Genomic DNA, 23,140 nt, shown 5'->3' with positions numbered 1-23,140 from the left:
AAATTGTGAACACTACCTTTGTTGTTGTTCCTACTTCTAATCGGTTTCAAGTTAAGTTGGTTTGCTATGGTTAAATGCCATGCATGTTGTTGCTTCACTATCCATAAATGTCTTAAATTTGTTCATGATTAAGAAGTGAAGATAGTTAATCATACTTTATATCACCCTTGTAGGCCCAGAGATTGTGCTATCTTGACTTCTTTTGGCCTTCATTACCTAATTCATGACCTTCTTGACTTGATCATCTTTTCCGCTCCTATCAAGCTTATAAGCATCGTAAGATTCTCAAGTTAAGATTACCTCCTTTGGATCTTAATTGTGGTCTTTTTCCTACACCTTACATACCTCCTTTATCTATGGCTTCTACATTTTTAAATAAAGCTCCTACTATTGCTTGTTCATATACTAATAATCCTATTAATCATCCAATAGAACCTGTAAAGGATCCAGTAATTGTTCCTCCAATTTTTCAACATATTTCAAACAAGACAAAATGTAATTGATCTGCTAATGAATGTCATAAGAAGTGTCATGCTCAAGCTAAAGCTCATAATTATGTTCTTCAAAAATCTTTACCTTCTTTGGATAAAACTATGCATGATGTATTGGTAGAAGTTATTGTTAATAATGATGTTAAGATGAATGATTATGATGATTCCAATTGTATTTTAGATACTATTTTGATTAATCTGGATGAAGAAAATACTCTTGGTGATACTATTGATGTTAATGATGAATATGAAACTATCGGCATTGACATTGATTTAACTAATATTCTTTTCTCACATTGACACTTACACCTAGTATCGAACATTGTGATTCTCAAGAGGATCCTTGTTTGGAATTGATTATCATTCCTACTGTGTTGGATATAGTCCCTCTTGCAAGTTACCCACCTTCACTAAAAGATATAGAACGAGATAGGAAGAGTAGGTGACATGCTTGATTGGCTTGTCCTTTATGGTAGCCTTTTGTGTGTTTATTTGTTGTAAAATGCTTCTCCCCTAATAAGTTTGCTAAATGTTGTTAGATTCTTTTATACATCCCTTGTTTCTTTGTTGGTGCAAGGTGATAAAGGAATCAAACTTGTTGTACTATTCCTCTATATGTATCTCTATTCTTCCATATGTTATTTCATGTTATGATGTAACTGTACTATTGTTTGTAAATATTTCCTTGTGTAATATGCTTGGATCCATGACTTGGTAGCACTGATTATTTTTGTTCTCTAGGTCATTGTCCAAAAAGATTCTTCTTCGTATCTCTTATGTGATCTTTCCTCCTTTGTAATTGTAGTTCTACTTTCTTTGGGGAATGATGTCAATTCATTTGTACTAATATCATGTATGTATTATCTTGTGATCATACTAACCCCATGGTAGGTAGATCCCTTCTGTGTTCTATGTATATTTATGTGGTATTTCACTTGATTTTTCTTTGCTTGGGGGAATTTTGTAGTGGAAACATAATCGATGGAGTTGTTTATGTTTCTGTTAGAGTAATTTCTCCTGTTAAAGTGATAGCAATGACTTTAACATAGGGGCATACGCTCTTCTCATCTATTGCACACACACACTTTTAGATACACATATATTATATTTCAAGATATGTTCTCTCCCTTTTTGGATTAGTGACTAATCCTTAAAGCATGGATTTATATTTTAGGATCTCTTGATCCCTTGAGTTTAAACTTTTTTGATTCCTTAAGGTCAAAGGTGTCCTTAAGACTAGATCTATTTTTCTTTTTTGGTTTTACTCTTATGGAATAGAATATTCCTAAGGTTGAATCCTTGATGGGTTGATTAGTGAGTAGCCACATTTACTAGGTAGTTCAATTCCATCTTTCCAATTGCATCATTTCCTTGTGTGGTTCACAATGGGACATAAGTTCTCATTGGGCGAGATAATCACAATCTCTCTCTTTCTCTTTTCCTAGAGATGTCTCTCTTATTGTGATCTTGGAGTTGATAAAGACTTGTTTCCTTGGGGGCTTGAGGATTCCTTCATCCCTTTGATTAATAATAATATTATCTTTTCATTATGATCTCCTTTACTAAGAGTTTGCATCGAGTCCATACTCTTACTAAAGTGGGGGCTTAATGTATCATCTTAAAATGAAAGAACTTCTATGATAAGAGTGTCTAGTCCTTCGAGTAAGTAATCTAGGGTGATGGCAAGTGCCTTGAATAGGTCTTTGCATGGATCCGATTGTTTCCCCATGTTCTACTTCTCTCCCCCTATTTCAAGCCTCTCTCTAACAACTTTCTCTTATAAACTAAAGACTTTGACTTTCTTGGTCAATGACGACCTGAAGGGTCAAGGTCAACATTGACCTTGACCTAAGTCAATGATGACCTCAACCCTGACCTAGGGTAGAGTTGGCCTTGACCCTGACCCCAGGTCCAAATTTCAAGTTCTAAAGGTTTCAAGATATTAGGCTTCGAAAAGTTTCATTTTCTCACTTTCAAGTTAGCCATTTCAGGTTTCAAAATGGTAAACTCTTAAATTTCATTTAATGTAGGTCCATTTCTAGGGGTTGAGGTTAATTTGGATTTAATTCTCTAATGTCGACCTCTCTAGAAGTTTGTGCCCTAGATCACTACATAAGGAAGTCTTTTCTCATTTTCCCTAACCATAAGAAGATAAGAGAAGAAGAATGCACATGATGATATCAAATGATCCATTATTTCCACTTTCATGATCAAACATTCAAGTATTCAAGGTACAATTCATCAAGGGGATCCATTGTCAGCCATTGAAGGACTCAATCTCTATGGAGTCCTCTTGTTGAAGAATTCTCCATTCACATTAATCCATGCCTCTTCCTATGCTAAGATCCATTCAAAATTGGTGTTGAAGATCTGATTTCATTGATTTGAGACATCCTAAATTTATTTATACATTCATTTGTAGCATCCATACTTGTGGATTCAAGGGTTTGACTCCTCCATAAGAATTTCAACATAAGCAAGGTGAATAGTTCCATTTACTTTGTTTATACATATTGAAATTTCAAGTATATTTAAATGTTGATTCCAAACAAGGGTTTGACCAAGGAAAACCCCCCATCCAAACAAAAATATCATTTTTCTTGCAAGTATAGGTACAAGACAATGAACTAAAGGTCGGATTTGGATACCCTTTTTCGTGAATTTTCGAGATTTGTGAATAGAATTTATGTTTGAGCTACTTAGGTTAGGGATGACCTTTAGTGAGGGGTAAGATTGTGGCCCGCTATCTAGGTCAAGGTTGACTTGACTTTAGAAGGATAAAAAATTTCTAGGTTTTCTCTATCTTGTCTTTTCTAGTCCAGAGTAGGTTGTAGAATTCCCTGAAATTATGCACAAACATCAAAAATTAGCATTTTCTAGATTTTCCCTACTTTGAGGTTAGTATTTTTCTTCTATTCATTCAATATTGCAAGTACATACTTTCTATAATAGATTATAGGATTTCTTCTTTTCTCCATATTCTCCATCGTTTGATTCATTGGTGCATTGATCACTTCTTTGCGATAAATCCATTTGGATCTTTCCTTTTGGAAATTTAGATTAAGGATAGATTCTATATTCTCCCTATTATATCATACCCCATCCAGACATCCATTTTTACCCTATTCACATACATACATATATATATATATATATACATATACATACATATATATATATATACATACATATATATATATACATATACATATATATATACATACATATATATATACATACATATATATATATATATATATATATGTATGTATATATATATATATGTATGTATATATATATGTATGTATATATATATGTATATGTATATATATATATGTATGTATATATATATATATGTATGTATATATGTATATATATGTATATATATGTATATATATGTATATGTATATGTATATATCTATATATGTATATATGTATATATCTATATATGTATATGTATATATATACATATATAGATATATACATATACATATACATATATATACATATACATATACATATATATACATACATATATATATATATATATGTATATATCTATATGTATATGTATATATCTATATGTATATGTATATGTATATATATGTATATGTATATGTATATGTATATGTACATATACATATACATATACATATACATATATATACATATACATATATAGATATATACATATACATATAGATATATACATATATATGTATATATATGTATATGTATATATATATATATATATGTATATGTATATATATATATATATGTATATATATATGTATATGTATATATATATATGTACATATGTATATATGTATATATATATGTATATGTATATATGTATATATATATGTGTATATATATATATATGTATATATATATATATATATGTATATATATATATATGTATATATATATATATATGTATATATATATATATATATGTATATATATATATATATGTATGTATGTATGTATGTATGTATGTAGACACACACACACACACATGAAAACAACAATGTACTTTCTAAGAGTTTACAATTGTTCAATAAAATTAATGTTTTACAAGAAAATACACCTAAAGAACTGTTAATTCAGAAGAAAGAACATGGTCTTGAAATAGTACATAAAGTTCTTGACATGAGAGGTATGGAAGTGAGGGTGTTGACCAGACTTTTGAAAAATTGAATGTTGAAACGAAAGCTATTAATAGTCAAACACCTATGCCAGAGTTACACCACAATGTGAAGTTTATTTTAGATATGGTAGAGGTAGATATTAAAATTTTTGATAATCATAATTCAAGGCATGATAGAGAAGGAGAAGGAGTGACTTTATAAAGAGAAGGAGAAGGAGTAGCTTTAGAAAGAGACTGCACAATAGAAACAACAACTAGATAACATAGACGATATTATGGGAGCCACTAGATAGAATCTAGGAAAGTGTTGCAATAGGTACTATGACATTGGAATCACTTGCAAGTGTCTTTGAGAATTTATAGTCCAAATATAGAGAGGACTACAAGTTGTGCAATTTGTCATGTATTGCATCTACATTTTCTTATAAGAGTGTTTCAAGTATTGGCACAATCTCCTTCAGATGATCTCAAGTATCCATTGCTTATAAGAGTGTTTCAAGGAACCACTTCAACATCCTTTACATAGTTTAGAGGTAATGTCATTATAGAAAAGGCTTCTACAAGGGAATGAGCCTTGTAATTATGGCATTTACATAGAAGCAAAACTTGCTTCTTCAACTCCTTACACTAGACTCTTCAGTGAGGTTATTTTTCTAGCAGTGAGAATAATTACTACAAATTCTTGGGAGCCAAGGGACACTAAACCTATGCTGCATTTTTTGGAGACATGGGATAAGTTACTACTTGCTTTAGTACTTCATGACATTCTGGATCATATAGTGATGCCCAAGTTAACAACAATAGTAGATACTTGGTATCCTCGTAGGGAGAGTGTGCCAATACATGCATGGTTACATCCTTGGATACTTGTGTTGGACCAATGTATAGAGCCTTTATATCCTTGGCTACCATTATCCGGCTAGCGTATAGAGTTTTATTATTTTATTATTTGTATTCTAGAATATGTATGCAACTAGATCAAATTTTATGTTGTGCTAAGATGTCATGAGCACCTTAACATTTCTTTGTATATATAAAGATATACATGTTTATTAGGAAATATAAAGATATACGTGTTTAGAAGGAAAAGAAAAGAAAATTTACATAGCCCCTTGAAGGAAATCATAGAGCAAGGGAACAAAGATCACAAGGGCATGACATGGCAACAAAATCACAAAGCAAGGGCACACCAACAAAATGAATTGATCACAAAGGCATGACAATGTTTAGAGCTCTTCACCCTTGTTTAGAGCTCTCCACCACTCTCACCATAAAAATAAGTGGGGAATGGTTTATATCATGCTTTTTTTTTTAAAAAAATTATACTCACACAAGTGTCACAATTATGACACCAACGTCAGTATTGCGATGACGTCAGGGATAACTACAAAAAAAATATGAAAATCACCACAAATTATACTGTTGTCACAAATTTTCATCGCAATTTGACTCCAAATGTTGTAGTGGGTTAAAATTGATTATAGCATAATGTCAGGACATTATTTGGTACAGGAGTTGGATTTGATTTAGTTAATTTTCATATTGGGTTAACTGATAAGAGTTCAATTTGGTTTAGGGTTATAATTCTCAAACAAATCATTTTGATAATGTAACAACCACGAATTCCCATTAACCATTATAAAGGTGGATTTTTCACAATAATATCACAATAAATACTTTGGCAACTATATGAAAGTAAAAAGAAAGTACAAAAGATGATGTGATACTAGTGTGAACTATATTTAATATAATCTAGATATAAAACACACATATGCTAACATGAGTGTGAAAGAAAATAAATAATACCATAGAATGATAAAGCAAAAAAGTATTGTAGCATGAGGAAGACTTTGAAGTTTAAAATATAAACCTTACAAATATGTGTTTTCAAAAAGAATCTCACACAATACCTACATAGAAAAGAGCAAGTTCACTTATGTAATTGACCTGAAAAAATTTGGAAAGAAATGATTCAAGCTTTTTGTTTTGAAACTATTTTACTAAATTTGAAATAAAATGAAAGCAAATTTTTCGAATAGAAACTATGAAATATCTTTCCTTCAAACAAGAACTTGATGGCTAAGTTGTGACTTTTATTGTAATATTTGTCTTCTTTACTGGTGGTATTGAGATTTTCATTTATCAATTTTTTATTTGCTTCAATTCTTGTATATTGTTAAAAGTGAGGATTTGTTCCTTGTGTATAAATGTAATTGTCAAAATAATTTGTTATAAATGAATTTTTGTCATTATAATGTGCATTGTATTAGAGTGTATTTTATGTAGATTTTGCTAGTTAGTTGTTTATATTCTCATTTCAAGCATGAAAACTATCCTTTAGTCAATTTGATCTTTGGGTAGATTCATAATTAAATTTAATAGTTATATAGAATAGGATCCATATATATGTGATAAAAATTTCCTTCATGTTAATATTTAACAAATTAATGAAAATTAGATGGAAATGCTCCCATAACATTTAATGCTTAAAGTATAATTAGTGTATTATATTTTGATTTTTTGGACATCTTATGGATAATTGTGTCTAATTCATGTTGGCCATCTTTAATTGGAAATATAGTAGCCACAAAATATGTCAACATGTTATAAAACATTCTAGTAGTGAGATTATATGACAAATGTTACACCAGTGTGCATATTCTTGTTCTAGACATTTCCCTTATTCATGCATTAATATTGGATCCAAGCTATCAACCAATAATTATTTAATGGTTTCTTCACCATATTCCTCTATGACATGGAAAGATGATACCTCCTAAGTACTTGCTTAGGTGGAATCTATCTATCCTCAAAAGATATTTTATTACTACCTAAGTAGAATTTTTTCTATCAAATGTGTACGTAATTATAGATTATGGTTAGTTAAACTTGTATCTATACGGCCATTGAATAAAAAGATATACAAAAATATGATGGACACACTATATTCCATAGATAGTTTTTAATTTGAATATTTGCATATTAAATAATAATACTACACTCATTTGTTTTAGATAAATCTTGAGGTTTAAGAGGTAAATCAAGGGAATTAGAAGGTAGGATAGGTGTTCATTAATTAGCATAGTATCCTCTTTCTCAACTTGTATGAGTAAGTCCACATGATAATAATTATGTGAATCATGAATGAAATGAAAATTTAGATACAAGAGACATATACTTGGCACACTAATAAATGAATTAATCTTAAAAGATATACTAAAGGACTCCATCTATAGGTTGATTCTATTCTCATATGGATAGACCTAGAAAAGCGTATGATACAATTATTAAAAAAAGTATTAAATCACAAATGAAAAGAAATAAATCAAACCACCATAAAGCTCTAGCATGAAAATTCAATTGAAACTCTTGTATCAAAAGAACTCATAATCTTCATGCATATATAAGTATCTAGAAAAAAAGATTCCACATGTAAGGATTTATCATTGGCTCCTTTCATTGTAAAAACATAGAATATCATTGTAAGGATTTATCATTGGCTCCTTTGATATTCTTTACTAAGCCATAGAATATCACCAATCAATATATCAAAAGCAATAAAGTGTCAATTTTTTAATATGAGAATCCAAAGAAGTATCTTCAAAGTAAATGGCTCTATCATGTGAATCGAGAAAAATTAAAAAGCATTCCTTCGTAAAACCAACACAGGATGTGAAAAAATGATCATCAATATTCTCTTCATCATGTGTAAAAAGAATAAATTTATGCAAAGCACACAAATTTATAGAACTAACATGACATGTAAGAAATGTATCATAAGGAGGTACACTGAAATCATGCTTAGGTAAATTGCATGAACAATCCTTGTGTAATATATGATAATAATTATGAAAAGGAGTATAATCATTATGTAACACTATAAAATTCCTTGTTTCCTTTATTACCATCCTCTTTCTTCTTCCATGTCTTCTTCATGTAATTTCTGACCTCCTCAACATTAATAGGTTTCTTTCCTTTTTGATTCTACAATGGTGAGTCGATTAGTTCTTGAACTGACAATTCCCAGAAAGACAACCATCTAATGATAGTAAAAATATGTCATCCTAGTTAACCTCCATGATCCTACATTTCCTCTTTGTGTCCTCATTATATAGTTCATAGCCAAGTTACCATGATTACCATAGATTGAGCATGTGACATTGAATTGCTTTTCCTAGTTCATTGGTGGCCTTAGAATATTCACTCTAGAAATTCATTCATTAGCTTTGTGGATTTTTTTTTGCATGTATAACAATATTCATCAAAGCTATTATTATTGGATCTAATGCCAAGCCTAGATCTACACTCACTTGCAATATGACCACACTTGTGACAGTTATAACAATGTCCATCAAAAGTATAATACCTAGTAACAGGTTGGCTTCTACACAAATTTGATGTATGAGCAACCTTCCCATAGTTATAAAAAACACATTTTTAGGGTTTCTTACTAGAATGGTTTGGATTCACCTTCAAATCTTGATAGGGCTTCTTCGATTCAAATGATTCATCGACCTCAAAATTACTTTGACCTATATATCCAAGTCTTGAGGTCTTCTTTGATTTTTCATCTACTCATCAAGCTTCTTAGATCTTTCATTATACTTATTTAGTTTTTTCTTCCTTTTCAACTTTCAATTCATTCTTCAGCTTCTCATTTTTTTCCTTCAGTATTTTATTTTCACATAGGATTTGCAAGTTTTCTTCACTTGTATCATGAAGCCTTCATGCCTTATAGAATTTCATTATTCAATCCTAAATAGTTCTTCCTCCTTTTCCTTTTAGGGCATCCTCATAAATTTTTTTGGCTTCTTCTAAAACTTTCCTCGAATCCTATGTATTTTTCTTGCTTTCATCTCTTTGACCTTCAACCTCTTTCCTTAGGTTTTCTTTATATCTTTGGTCAACTTCTCATTTTGCTTCATCAAATCTATAGTAGCCTCCTTAGATTCTTCAAATCCATGTTCTAATAGGTATTCAATGTAGTCTTGGTTTTCATTCAATTGCTCACAAAGTTCTTTCTTATTAGCAATATACATCTTTATTTGATCTTTCAGTTCATTGATTACCTTCTATACTCTCACAAGTTGCCTTTTCTACTTATAACTCTCCATGCCTTCCTTAGAGATCTAGCCCAAGTTGTTAAGATTTTTTAAGGGAACTTGGCTCTGATACCAATTGTTAGGCCTAAAATACACTACAAGGGGAGAGGGGGAGGGGTGGGGGTAGTGGAGGGGATGGTGAATTGACACAACAAAAAATATGAACTCTTGACCAATAACAAGCATACAAAAAAAATCACATAGAAATTGATCACATAAAGCATTCATAAAATAAATAAAAATACTTGACACAAGACTTTTCTTGTGGAAACCTTTGTTAGAGGGTGAAAACCACACGTGGGAGTGATTCCCACAATATTCCATTAGTGCATTGATGAAATATGCTTTGTTGGGAGCAATTTCAGAGACCCTTTTAAAAAGTATTTGGTTAAGAGTATCATTAGAGTATAATTAGCCCGATTAAAAGCTAGGATCAAAGTCCTATTTAGAACACCTTGTTAAGGGATTTCAAACTCCTTTTAAGAGCTACCTGGTTGAAGGATTTTATTTGGAGATCCTACTCATCCTATTACGAGTGACTTCACTAAAATATTTAACCTACAAACCTATTAATCTATTAGGGTTCACCTTGAAATGGACCCGAGATGAAATGACCTGATTATGACACTTGTTATTTGACATATCCACTTTAGTACTGGTCACACTTAAATTTCTACATCAAACAAACAAACTCACCAATCACAACATCACCAATCATTCAAAAACTCAATTTTATCATTCATTGATAACAACTTCTTTAAGTCAGGTAACACATTTATGCATTGCCTTAGATCAAGTCAGCCTTCCAACTAACCTTTTCCATTGAGTATGCTAAAACCAAATTTGAAATATAAAAAATTTGGCCCTAAACATAACAAGTTTAAAATAAAATAATTTTGGCCAAACAAACTAGCGAGTAGACCGATCAAGCCCAACTATTCATTCTATCTCCTATTCTTCTTGGAAGCATCACTTGAATCCTTGATATTGTTAGAGTAAATAATTAATAATTATTTATTTATTCTATTACTTAAGCTTACTTAGGTAAATGCATTTCATTTATTAGTTGTAGTCTAGGAGTTTGTTATAAGTTGTTGACAATATGGGAGTTTGTTCTCTCCTAAGTCATACTTATCCTTTCACTTTGTTCGATGACTTTCCACCTCATGTGGATGTATGCTTAGTTGTCACACTTATCTCCTAGCATCTTCTAGCTTGTTCTGGGAGATTTCTTGAGCTCTTTATATTCAAGCTCCCTCATTGTAAACTGATATTACATTCTCATTCTAAATAAATATTTTCTTGTGTTTGCATATTTTCTCTCTCATGTCTGTTTAGGGTTTTTCCCTAACTCCACACTCTTCCTTCCTTGGCTTCTCTTTGATAGGTTATTGCATGCAGGTGATCTTGGGCATCTTCGAAGTTGGATTTCATCAACTCCAACATGGTATCAAAGCCTTCATGCTGCTGCTTGGTTGAAGAATTTTTGAAGCTATGATTTGAAGTCACAAACCCTAGTTTGTTTGTGCATTTTTCTTCAAATCAGGGGAACAACAAATTTTTAGAGCACATTGGGCCCAAACAGACACTACCATTGGATTTAGAAGGTTCTTTTTAGCTAGGATCCATATAAAAATTTTCATTTTTGGAGATAGGGCTCTAGGAGGCAAAATTTTTTAGGTTGGAGGGCTTCCGTACGGTTGTACAGATGCACAGGGTTGGAAAATAAAAATAATAATAAGGCCACCGCCGCGCAATCCACAGTGGTTGCAGCAGGCAGCGTCGCCCTGCGCTCCGCCTGAGTCCTTCCACCACTGCCTCCACTGCCACGCCTCCCCAGTCTGCCACCTCCAACAGGTTCGACGCCAAATCCCACTGCCTCCGCTTCACTGAAGATAGCGGCGCCACCTCTGCCGTCAGCCTGCCACCCATCCTAGTTGTCAGCCCAGTCAGCAATTTTTGCTTGCATGGAAGTTTATTCTAAGCTCAGTCAGTAGTTGTGGGGGTGACATGTGGCACAAGTGCCACATGGCACTTTGCCACGCGGACCTTGCCACGTCACCTGCCATGTCTGATTGTGCCATGTGGACTTGCCACATGGCATGCCATGTGGCATCTTTTGATAGGCTGTCAATTTTAATGGCGTGAATTGTTGGCATCAGCATGACGTCATTGCATCTTGAGCCACTTGCACCTCTCCTATGTCCTTTTTGACCTACCTTCAATTTTTTGGCCATAACTTGAGCATACAGAGGTATTTTTTCGATCCGAAAGAAGCACCGAAAAGTTGGTTCCAAGATGGAGACATTAGTACAGGTATTTTTAGGTTTTGATGCATTTTTTTTCCTTTTTTTTATTAAAGTCCAAAGTTATGTTTTTGACTTCGGCATGCATATCTTTTGCGTCCCATGTTAGTTTTTTGAAAACATTATATTTTTGGAAAGCTAGTTTTCTCATCTTTTCAGAAATATAGTCCTTTTCTTTAGATTTTGGCTTATGCTCTTTCTATCCTATTTTTGGCATTTTTTGTCTATGGTGGATATCTTGGGTGTTTTAGGTTTGAGGATCATTTTCCTAGCATGGTTTCTTTTGTTTTAGGCTGTCCTTTCTTTTGTGTCAATTTTTTCCTTGTTCTGATCATTCTAGACATCATTTGTAAGCACTTTTGTATATGCACTGAGATAAAGTGTTACTTTTGCATTTTAGGTTCATGAACGTTGGTTTTGAGTTAGTTGTACATGCACTATTTTTATAAAGCACCATGGGGGGGATAGTTGCTTGTTATTTTAGGCATTCTCCCTTTTTCAAGTGAGTGTCCCTTCCACGACATTAGCCCCATGCAGTGTTAGTGTGACCATGTCTTTATAGGTGTCTATACCTCTTCCTCTCTCATCGTTATTGGTTCGTCTGTAGGAGATTTTTGGCCCACCTTCTTAGTTGCCTATCATCTCACCTATCTGCATTAAGAGGGGGTTATGTTGTTGTTCTAATCCATCCTTGGTTCAATGGTTCGATAGTGTGAACTATGTATTCAGTGGTTGATACTATATACAAGGCGATTGCAGTGGCTAGCTACCTATGCATTTCAGTGAGATGGATCATCTACCATATAGACACACTCAGTTTGTGCCTTCTTCTTCCATGGAGGTTCTTCAAATCAGTAGTTTTCTTTCTAATGGTAGATTTTGTGGCTTCTTCATACTTTAGTGATGCTCTTTATGATCATTCCTTGTTCCTGTTTTAGGGGACATTCCCCTAGTTGGAGGCTTCTTCAGTTCTTCACTAGGTTCTTACCTGTTTTTGGGGGAGAGTTTTTCCCACATGGTTTTCTCTCTTTCCTTGTTTTTAGAGGTTGCATTTTCTTGCATTGTACATGGGTACCTAACATGGCCTCATTGCCAGGACCCATTCTGCATTTATGTATTTCTTAGTTTTGTGAGCTTAAGGCATTTCCCTAAGTTGCACTTAAGGGGGGGTGTTAGAGTAAATAATTAATAATTAATTAATTATTCTACTACTTAAGCTTACTTAGGTAAATGCATTTCATTTATTAGTTGTATTCGAGGAGTTTGTTATAAGTTGTTGACAATACGGGAGTTTGTTCTCTCCTAAGTTATACTTATCCTCTCACTTTGTTCGAGGACTTTCCACCTCATGTGGATGTATGCTTAGTTGTCACACTTATCTCCTAGCATCTTCTAGCTTGTTCTAGGAGATTCCTTGAGCTCTTTATATTTGAGCTCCCTCATTGTAAACTGATATTGCATTCTTATTGTAAATACATATTTTCTTGTGTTTGCATATTTTCTCTCTCATGTCCGTTTAGGGTTTTTCCCTAGCTCAACGCTCTTCCTTCCTTGGCTTCTCTTTGACAGGTTATTGCATGCAAGTGATCTTGGGTGTCTTCGGAGTTGGATTTCATCAACTCCAACAGATAGCTCATGCATACCTTCACCTTAACTTGTGTGGTCCTAGACACACTTAGATATACTCGTATCGATGATAAATCCATGATCACATACCTTAACTCAATCTCCATTGTCAGACTCAATTGTTTGTACCTAGATATTGTGTATTCATGATTACCTAGACATTAACAAAATTTATTGATCAAGCGCTTCAACTCCATTGGTACAAATGATCTAATAACTTGAACAAAAAACATGTTCTGAACAATAAAAATATAACAATACAACCATATGATCTAAGCAAAGATCATCTGCATCAAATGCCAACAATAATAATTTAATAGGTATACCAAAAAAATTTATTTTATTAAGTTTAAAAGATAAGATTATAATTATTTAATGTGTTTATATTTATTTTTAGTTTGAAATTTATTTAAAATTATGTGAAAAACTAACAATTTTAAATAAAATATAAATTATTATGTGACTTTTTTTACAAATTTGAATTCTAACAATTAAATTTTAATTTATAAATTGATTCCAAATTAAATATTTTTGTTTAGATCATATAAAAATTAAATTAAACATTAACTACCATATATCTAGATTAGTTCTAATCTTATATAAATTATATACAACATACTTTTATATTTTAATATAATATGCAATCTTTATATATAATATATTACTAGATATCACATATCTTATTTGTACTTAATAATAACTAGTTTTTTCCTCAAAAATAGCACTTATTATTCATATTAACAAGTTTCATAAATATCATTATGTATCTTAAAAAATTGTCTCATAATATGCATAGTGTTTCTCCTTCTACAAGAACCCAAATTGATTAGATTCAGTAAAAATGATCTTTATTGATTTTATGAATTAAATATTTTATAAATATACCTTTGGAAAATTTTGATTAATGATAAGGGTTTAGTTTAGGTTAGTGTTGTGGTTCAATTTGGTGTTGTCTTAGAATTAGGGTATAGTTTGTTTTTGGAATATCGTTCAACTTGGTATAGTAGTTTATAGTTCAGGTTGAAGTTAGTTTAAGTTCCATTCTTTAGAGTTATGTTTAGTTTTAGGGTTGGGATTCAATAGATTTTAGTCCTATAGTTAAGGTTGAAGTTAGTTTATAATTTTATTTTAATTTAGTTTAGGTATAGGGTGAAATTTGGTTTGTGTTAATGTTAGGGTTCAATTTGGTTTTATGTTTAATTAGGGTTAAGTTTGAATGCTATTTATTAGTGAGGTTATGAATCTATTCTTTCAAGGTTAAAATTGATTTTAACATAGTGTTGGGACATTATTTGGTTCAATAGTGGGATTTGATTTGGTTAATGTTCATATTGCTTTACCTGATAAGAGTTCAATTTGGTTTAGGGTTATAATTCTCAAAAAAAATCAATGTGATAATGTAATAGTTGCGAACACCCATTAACCAATACAAAGGTCAATTTTACATAATAATATCACGATAAATACTTTGGTGACTACATGTAAGTAAAAAGAAAGCACAAAAAATGATGTGATACTAGTGTGAATTGTTTATGATATCATCTAGAGATAAAATACATATCATAACATAGGTATGAAATAAAATAAATAATACCATAGAATGTAAATAACACAAAAAAGTAATGCAGCATGAGGAAGATTTTGAAGTTTAAAATATAGACCTTACAAATATGTGTTTGCAATAAGAATCTCACACAATACCTACATAGAAAAGAGAAAGTTTGCTTATGTAACTAACTTGAAAAAAACATGGAAATAAATGATTCAACCTTTTTGTTTTGATTACTAAATTTGAAACAAAATGAAAGCAAAATTTTTAGAAAAGAAACTATGAAGTATCTTTCCTTAAAACAAGAACTTGATGGCTAAGTTAGGACTTTTCTTGTAATGTTTATCTTCTTTATTGATGGTTGCGATTTTCATTTGCCAATTTTTTCTTTGCTTCAATTCTTGTATATCAAGCAAAGTGAGAGTTTTGTTCCTTGTGTATAGATTTTGCTAGTTAGTTGTTTATATTCTCAATTCAAGCATGAAAACTTTCCTTTGGTCAATTTGATGTTGGGTAGATTCATAGTTAAACTAATAGTTATATGGAATAGGATCCATATATATGTGATAAACTTTTCCTTCTTGTTAATATTTAACAAATTAATGAAAATTTGATGGAAATGTGTAATGTCTCTTTACTGATTTTTTATGATGTTTCCAGCCTCAAATCAGAACTTTAAAATCAAACAACCAATATTACAAAGATCTGCCAATTTTCCAATAAAACCCAAATCGGGTATGTCCAAATTGGTGCCAAAAACTTCACAACTTCACAAATTATTAACAAATCTGAAAATGGACATTTTTACAGAAATTTCAGCAGCATAACAGCCTACAAAATGACATTTCCAGATTTGTATAGCCTTTACACAACAGCCCACAAATGTAGGGCAAAACTATGCTCAATCGGGCTCCCGAAATTAAGACAAAAAATGCCCGGAAACACCACAAAACACTCATAAACTATCTCAGAAGTTTAATCACGACCCAATACATATATTCAGCCCTATTTTAACATCATAAAGTCTAAAATACAGCAGCAAACCAAACTGATATGAAACACTCAACTGAAAACCCAAACTCAAACTAAAAACAACCCCGTAAACACCCAAATCGGCACTATTCAGCACAAAGGCAAACTCTGTATGAGCATGCACATGGAATGGCTTCAAAATCCCATCCTTAGCCTTCCTAGAAACCTGCAAACTCTCATTCTTGGGTCTCCTTCTCCACAGGTTTGGCAGCCTCTGAAGAACAACAAGAAAATTAGCAAGAATCAAGATGTAGAATGAGCCCAAAATGCCTCCAAACCCCTTTTAAAGAGGGCATAACCCTAACTCACGTCCAAGAGGGGTTAATAAAATATAATTTAATAATAATTTTTATTTATTAGTCCATTGGTTTCCAAAGATTAGCCCCTTTTTCCGAAATTTCACCTTTTTGGAGCCTGCCTGCCTTAACAAAGTTTTTTTTATTATTATTATTTGAATGAGCCCAAAATGCCTCCAAACCCCTTTTAAAGAGGGCATAACCCTAACTCACGTCCAAGAGGGGTTAATAAAATATAATTTAATAATAATTTTTATTTATTAGTCCATTGGTTTCCAAAGATTAGCCCTTTTTTCTGAAATTTCACCTTTTTGGAGCCTGCCTGCCTTAACAAAGTTTATTTATTTTTAATTATTATTTTTTAATTATTCAGCACAAAGGAAAACTCTGTATGAGCATGCACATGGAATGGCTTCAAACTCCCATCCTTAGCCTTCCTAGAAACCTGCAAACTCTCGTTCTTGGGTCTCCTTCTCCACAGGTTTGGCAACCTCTGAAGAACAACAAGAAAATTAGCAAGAATCAAGATGTAGAATGAGCCCAAAATGCCTCCAAACCCCTTTTAAAGAGGGAATAACCCTAACTCACGTCCAAGAGGGGTTAATAAAATATAATTTAATAATAATTTTTATTTATTAGTCCATTGGTTTCCAAAGATTAGCCCCTTTTTCCGAAATTTCACCTTTTTGGAGCCTGCCTGCCTTAACAAAGTTTTTTTTTTTTTTAATTATTTGAATAGGGGACATGAAAAGTCCTCCCCTCCCAAATATTGCTTGTCCTCAAGCAATGAAGGTTGGAATTCTCAAGAATATGTGCTCCTTCCCAAGTTGCATCCTCTAGTGGTAATCCTTTCCATTTGATCAAATGCTCTATGATGCTCCTATTTCTCAACCTTTTCTCTCTTGTATCTAAAATCTCTTCTGGTATCAAAACTAATTTCCCTTCATCATCAAGAGGTGGTAATTCTGTAGATACTATGGTTTGCTGGCCTAGAACCTTTTTTAAGCAAGATACATGAAAAATATTATGTATTTTGCTGTTTGGTGGGAGCTCCAATTCATAAGCTACCTCTCCTACCTTCTTGATGATTTTATAAGGCCCATAGAACCTTGGCTTGAGTTTCTCTGCCCCACTTCTCTTCAAGGTGCTTTGCTTATATGGCTGCAACCTAACAAATACCAAATCTCCCACCTCAAAAGATCTTTCAATCCTTTTCCTGTCAGCATATATCTTTTGTTGGTTTTGTGCATGTTGTAGATTATCCTTGAGGGACCTTATTATGTCTTGGCTTTGCTTGATGAAATCACTTGCTGCGGGTACTCTGCTATCGAAAAGTATTAGATCAACAAAGGAAAGGGCATCATAACCATAAAGAGCATGAAAAGGAGGCCTACCAATAGACATGTGATGAGATGTATTGTAACAATACTCCCCTAGGTGTAACCATTTCACCCAAGCATGTTGTTGATTTGAAACATAGTTCCTCAAATATCCTTCTATCCATTTATTAACTATCTCTATTTGTCCATCTGTTTGAGGGTGATAGCTAGTACTGGGAGTGAGTTCAGTTCCTGCCAAATGAAAGAGCTCCTTCCAAAAAGAGCTGAGGAATCTACTGTCCCGGTCACTAACAATGTTTCTAAGCAAACCATGTAATCTAAAAATTTCCTTGAAGAACAATTCGGCCACTTGTGATGCCTTGAAATCAGATGTGATAGGAAAGAAATGTGCATACTTAGTTAGTCTATCTACCACCACATATATGCAATCCTTACCTTGAACCTTGGACAACCCAGTGATGAAATCCATGGAAATACTTTCCCATTTTTGTTCGGGAATAGGAAGTGGCTGCAACAACCCTGCAGGAAAATTTTGCTCACTCTTGCTTTGTTGGCATACCATACATTTCTTAATGTGTTTAAGGACATCCTCCTTCATACCCTTCCATGAAAACCACTCTCAAATTTGCCTGTATGTCTTGAAGTATCCCTGGTGACCAGCCAAAGGTGTGTCATGAAAGGCCCTCAATATCCTCTCCTTAGTTTTTGACCCTGGCACTAAGAAGATTTTGTTCTTGTAATAAATCAATTCATCGACAACCTTGTACCTGTTATCATCCACTAACTTATCCAAAATCTTGGTGGCAAATGAATCTTTAGCATACTCTAAAATTATGGAGACTTTCCAATCAACAGAGATAGATGATAAGGAACACAAAGTGGGCTTTCTTGAGAGAGCATCAGCAACCACATTATTCTTTCCTTTCATGTATTCAATATCAAAATCATAAGCTTGCAATTTGCTTACCCATTTTTGTTGATGATCATTTAAATCCCTTTGGTTCAAGAAGAACCTGAGGATATTATGGTCTGTCTTTACAATGAATCTCCCACATACCAAATATTGTCTAAACTTATGAAGTGCATGCATGATTGCCAACATTTTCTTATCATAGATGGAGTACCCTTTCTCTGATTGATTTAATTTTTGACTCTCAAATGCTATTGGATGTCCCCTTTGAGTTAGGACAGCCCCTATACCTTCTCCCGAAGCATCACATTCAACAACAAAAGGTAAAGAGAAATCTGGAATTGCAAGCACAGGGCATGAACTCATTACCTCCTTAAGCTTATCAAATGTTTTTTGTGCCTCTTCTGTCCAAACAAAAGCTCCTTTCTTTGTCAAATCAGTCAAGGGGGCAGCAAGCTGAGAAAATCCCTTAGCAAATCTCCTATAGTAGCTACACAACCCGAAGAAACCTCTCAACTATGTAAGATTAGTGGGTGGAGGCCAATCCAAAATTGCCTGAATTTTTTGTTGATCAACCTGTACTCCTTTAGAGCTTATAATATGTCCCAAATATAGGATCTCTGTCAAACCAAACTCACATTTAGATAGCTTAGCATAGAAGGATTGCTGCTCCAAGATTCCCAAAATAGTGTCTATGTGCTTTAGATGCTCTTCCCATGTTTTACTGTATATCAAGATATCATCAAAAAATACCAAAACAAATTTTCGAAGATGCTGACTGAATACCTTATTCATACAAGATTGGAATGTTACAGGTGCATTAGTGAGTCCAAATGGCATAACAAGAAATTCAAAGTGCCCATAGTGACATCTGAAAGCAGTCTTTTCCACATCTTCACTCCTCATTCGGATTTGATGGTAGCCTGATCTTAAGTCAATTTTTGAGAAGTATACAGCACCATGTAACTCATCAATGAGTTCATCTATGCGTGGTATGGGATACCTATTTTTTATGGTCTTCTTGTTTAGAGCCCTGTAGTCTATACACATTCTCATTGTACCATCCTTTTTCTTGACAAGTACCACAGATGATGCAAATGGACTAGAGCTAGGCCTTATGAATCCCATGTCCAGGAGTTCTTTAATAGTTTTTTCAATTTTTTCCTTATAACCTCTTGGATGGCGGTATGGGGTTGTTATAACTGGTTTGGCACCCTGTTCTAACTCTATAGCATGCTCAAAACCTCTATCTGGTGGTAATCCTGGAGGCAAATCATTGAAAACTATACTATGCTTATCAAGAATATTCTGAATTTCAAAATGGAAATTACCTTGATTCTTTGGAGAGCTTGTTGGTTGGATTATGACTCCTGCTGCTCTTGTTACTTGTCCTCTTCGAAAAGTCCTCTCCATCCTCTTTGTAGAGACCGCCTTAGGTGCTCCATTCGATAACCCTCTCAATATGACTTCTTTCCCATTGGAATGAAATTTAAACTTCATAGTTTGATGGTTCATGTAATAGCCTCTGATAGAGTGCAACCATTGAACACCCAATACAAGATCTGTCTCCCCAATACCAACCACATAGAAGTCATCACATAACTCATAATCTCCTAAGGTCATCTTGAGTTGTTTCACCACCCGTGTGCAAGGCATAGTGAATCCATCAGCTACAGTAACATTGAATCCCTCAAAATCTTCTGCTTTAAGCCCTCTTTTCATGACAAATCCCTCATCAATAAAATTGTGAGTTGCCCCACTATCAAGAAGAATAGTCAACCTTTGCCCTGCTAGTACCCCTCGAATTCGGAAGGGATGGTATCTTGGGACTCCTGATAATGCTGCTAAAGTGCCATCCTTGCTGATTTTTTTTACTTTCTCTTCTTCCACCTCCTCCTTAGTATCATGAAATTCCTCATGCTCATCTGAATCAGATTCTGAAGCAACTTCAATATAGTGCACTTGACCTTTCCCCAAACATCTGTGTCCTGGAACCCATGGTTCTCTACAAGTAAAACAAAGCTTTTTCCTTCGTAATTCACTCCTAGTCTCTTCATCTACCTTCTTTTTTGCCACATTTGTCACATCTTTTGGTGGTAGTGTTGGGAAAGCCTTTTTCTGAAAATTTCCCTTATGTTGCCAAAGATTTGGGGGTTTTTGATTAGTGATTGATTTCATAGGCACGCAAGTTTCAAGTTGCAAGCTTCTTTTGATAGCTTCCTGTAAGGTTGAGGGTGAGAAAGCCTTAACCAAACCCTTAACAGAATTTTCTAAACCATCAAGAAAAAGATAAACGATCCTCTTTTCACTCATATCAGGTACCATAACAGCCACTTTTTGAAATTCTTCTATATACTCATTAACTGATTTGGTTTGCTTCAACTTTGACAATTCTTTAAAGTACTCTTCATCATCCTTGAGGTCAAATCTATCTATCACCCTTTGACTGAAATCTTCAAATGTAGTTACCTGATCGTGACCTTGAGTAGTCATTCCATGATACCACCAATCATAGGCTGCATCTTCCAAGTGTAGACTTGCAAATTGAATAGCATCACTCTCTTTCATGGGGTTAAGTGTGAAGAAAGTTTGTAATTTTTGTAGCCATGCTCTAGCTGAAATTTTATTTGTTCCATCAAAAGTAGGTGTTGTACTTGCTTATTTTATTTTTGAGCTCTCTTCCACTTGTGTCATGCTCCCTCCAGTTCTCTTTCTTGGGCATCAAAGCATTCATCATATCCACATATTCTCTAAAAGGAACTGAACTACGAAAGTCATCATCTAAGCCATTGTAAGTAGCTCTTAATGTAATCAAATTACCTGTAACCTCTTCCACTGGATTAATGGCTGGATTTGGTACTGGTGGCTCATCTGCAGGCAAGAAAATAGATTTGGTTGATTTAGATGGTGTGGATCTCCCATTTCTTGGCTCCTCTGAAGTGCTCCCTTTCTCATTAATAGATGCAATTCCTTGTAATTTTTCTGTCAATATTCGCAAAGCCTCTCTAGTTTCCGCCAAACCATCCACTATTTGCTTCTGAGTATTTTGGATGTCTTGGAAGAATTTCTTTGCCATCTCATCTGGATCAGCCATACTTTTTTCTTCCTTGGATTTTGTACTTTTGCTTTCAACTGGGGGTTTGATCGAAATTTCTTTATTCTTTTCTCGCTGCAAATATCTTTTTTCTCTTTCACTTAGTTGCATGCAATCATAAAATATGACATGCAAGATCTGGGTAGTTATCAAAACTTGACATGCAAGATCTCGGTAGTTGTTAAAACTGACATGCAACTTCTACAAACCCTCAGGCTGGCAAGATCACGGCTCTGATACCACTGTAATGTCCCTTTACTGATTTTTTATGATGTTTCCAACCTCAAATCAGAACTTTAAAATCAAACAACCAATATTACAAAGATCTGCCAATTTCCCAATAAAACCCAAATCGGGTATGTCCAAATTGGTGCCAAAAACTTCACAACTTCACAAATTATTAATAAATCTGAAAATGGACATTTTTACAGAAATTTCAGCAACATAACAGCCTACAAAATGACATTTCCAGATTTGTATAGCCTTTACACAACAGCCCACAAATGTAGGGCAAAACTATGCTCAATCGGGCTCCCGAAATTAACACAAAAAATGCCCGGAAACACCACAAAACACTCATAAACTATCTCAGAAGTTTAATCACGACTCAATACATATATTCAGCCCTATTTTAACATCATAAAGTCTGAAATACAGTAGCAAACCAAACTGATATGAAACACTCAACTGAAAACCCAAACTCAAACCAAAAACAACCCCGTAAACACCCAAATCGGCACTATTCAGCACAAAGGAAAACTCTGTATGAGCATGCACATGGAATGGCTTCAAACTCCCATCCTTAGCCTTCCTAGAAACCTGCAAACTCTCGTTCTTGGGTCTCCTTCTCCACAGGTTTGGCAACCTCTGAAGAACAACAAGAAAATTAGCAAGAATCAAGATGTAGAATGAGCCCAAAATGCCTCCAAACCCCTTTTAAAGAGGGCATAACCCTAACTCACGTCCAAGAGGGGTTAATAAAATATAATTTAATAATAATTTTTATTTATTAGTCCATTGGTTTCCAAAGATTAGCCCCTTTTTCCGAAATTTCACCTTTTTGGAGCCTGCCTGCCTTAACAAAGTTTATTTATTTTTAATTATTTGAATAGGGGACATGACAAAATGCTCCCATAATATGCAAAAATTAAAGTACAAGAAGTATTTTATATTTTGATTTTTTGGACATCTTATGGAAAATTGTGTCTAATGCATGTTGGTCATCTTTAATCAAAACTATAGTA

This window comes from Cupressus sempervirens, chromosome 2 (assembly GCF_028749045.1).
Source record: "Cupressus sempervirens isolate cs-2001-9-10 chromosome 2, ASM2874904v1, whole genome shotgun sequence".
Classification (NCBI taxonomy): Eukaryota; Viridiplantae; Streptophyta; class Pinopsida; order Cupressales; family Cupressaceae; genus Cupressus; species Cupressus sempervirens.
The sequence above is the reverse complement of the archived record's forward strand: the minus strand, read 5'-3'. Positions refer to the sequence as shown.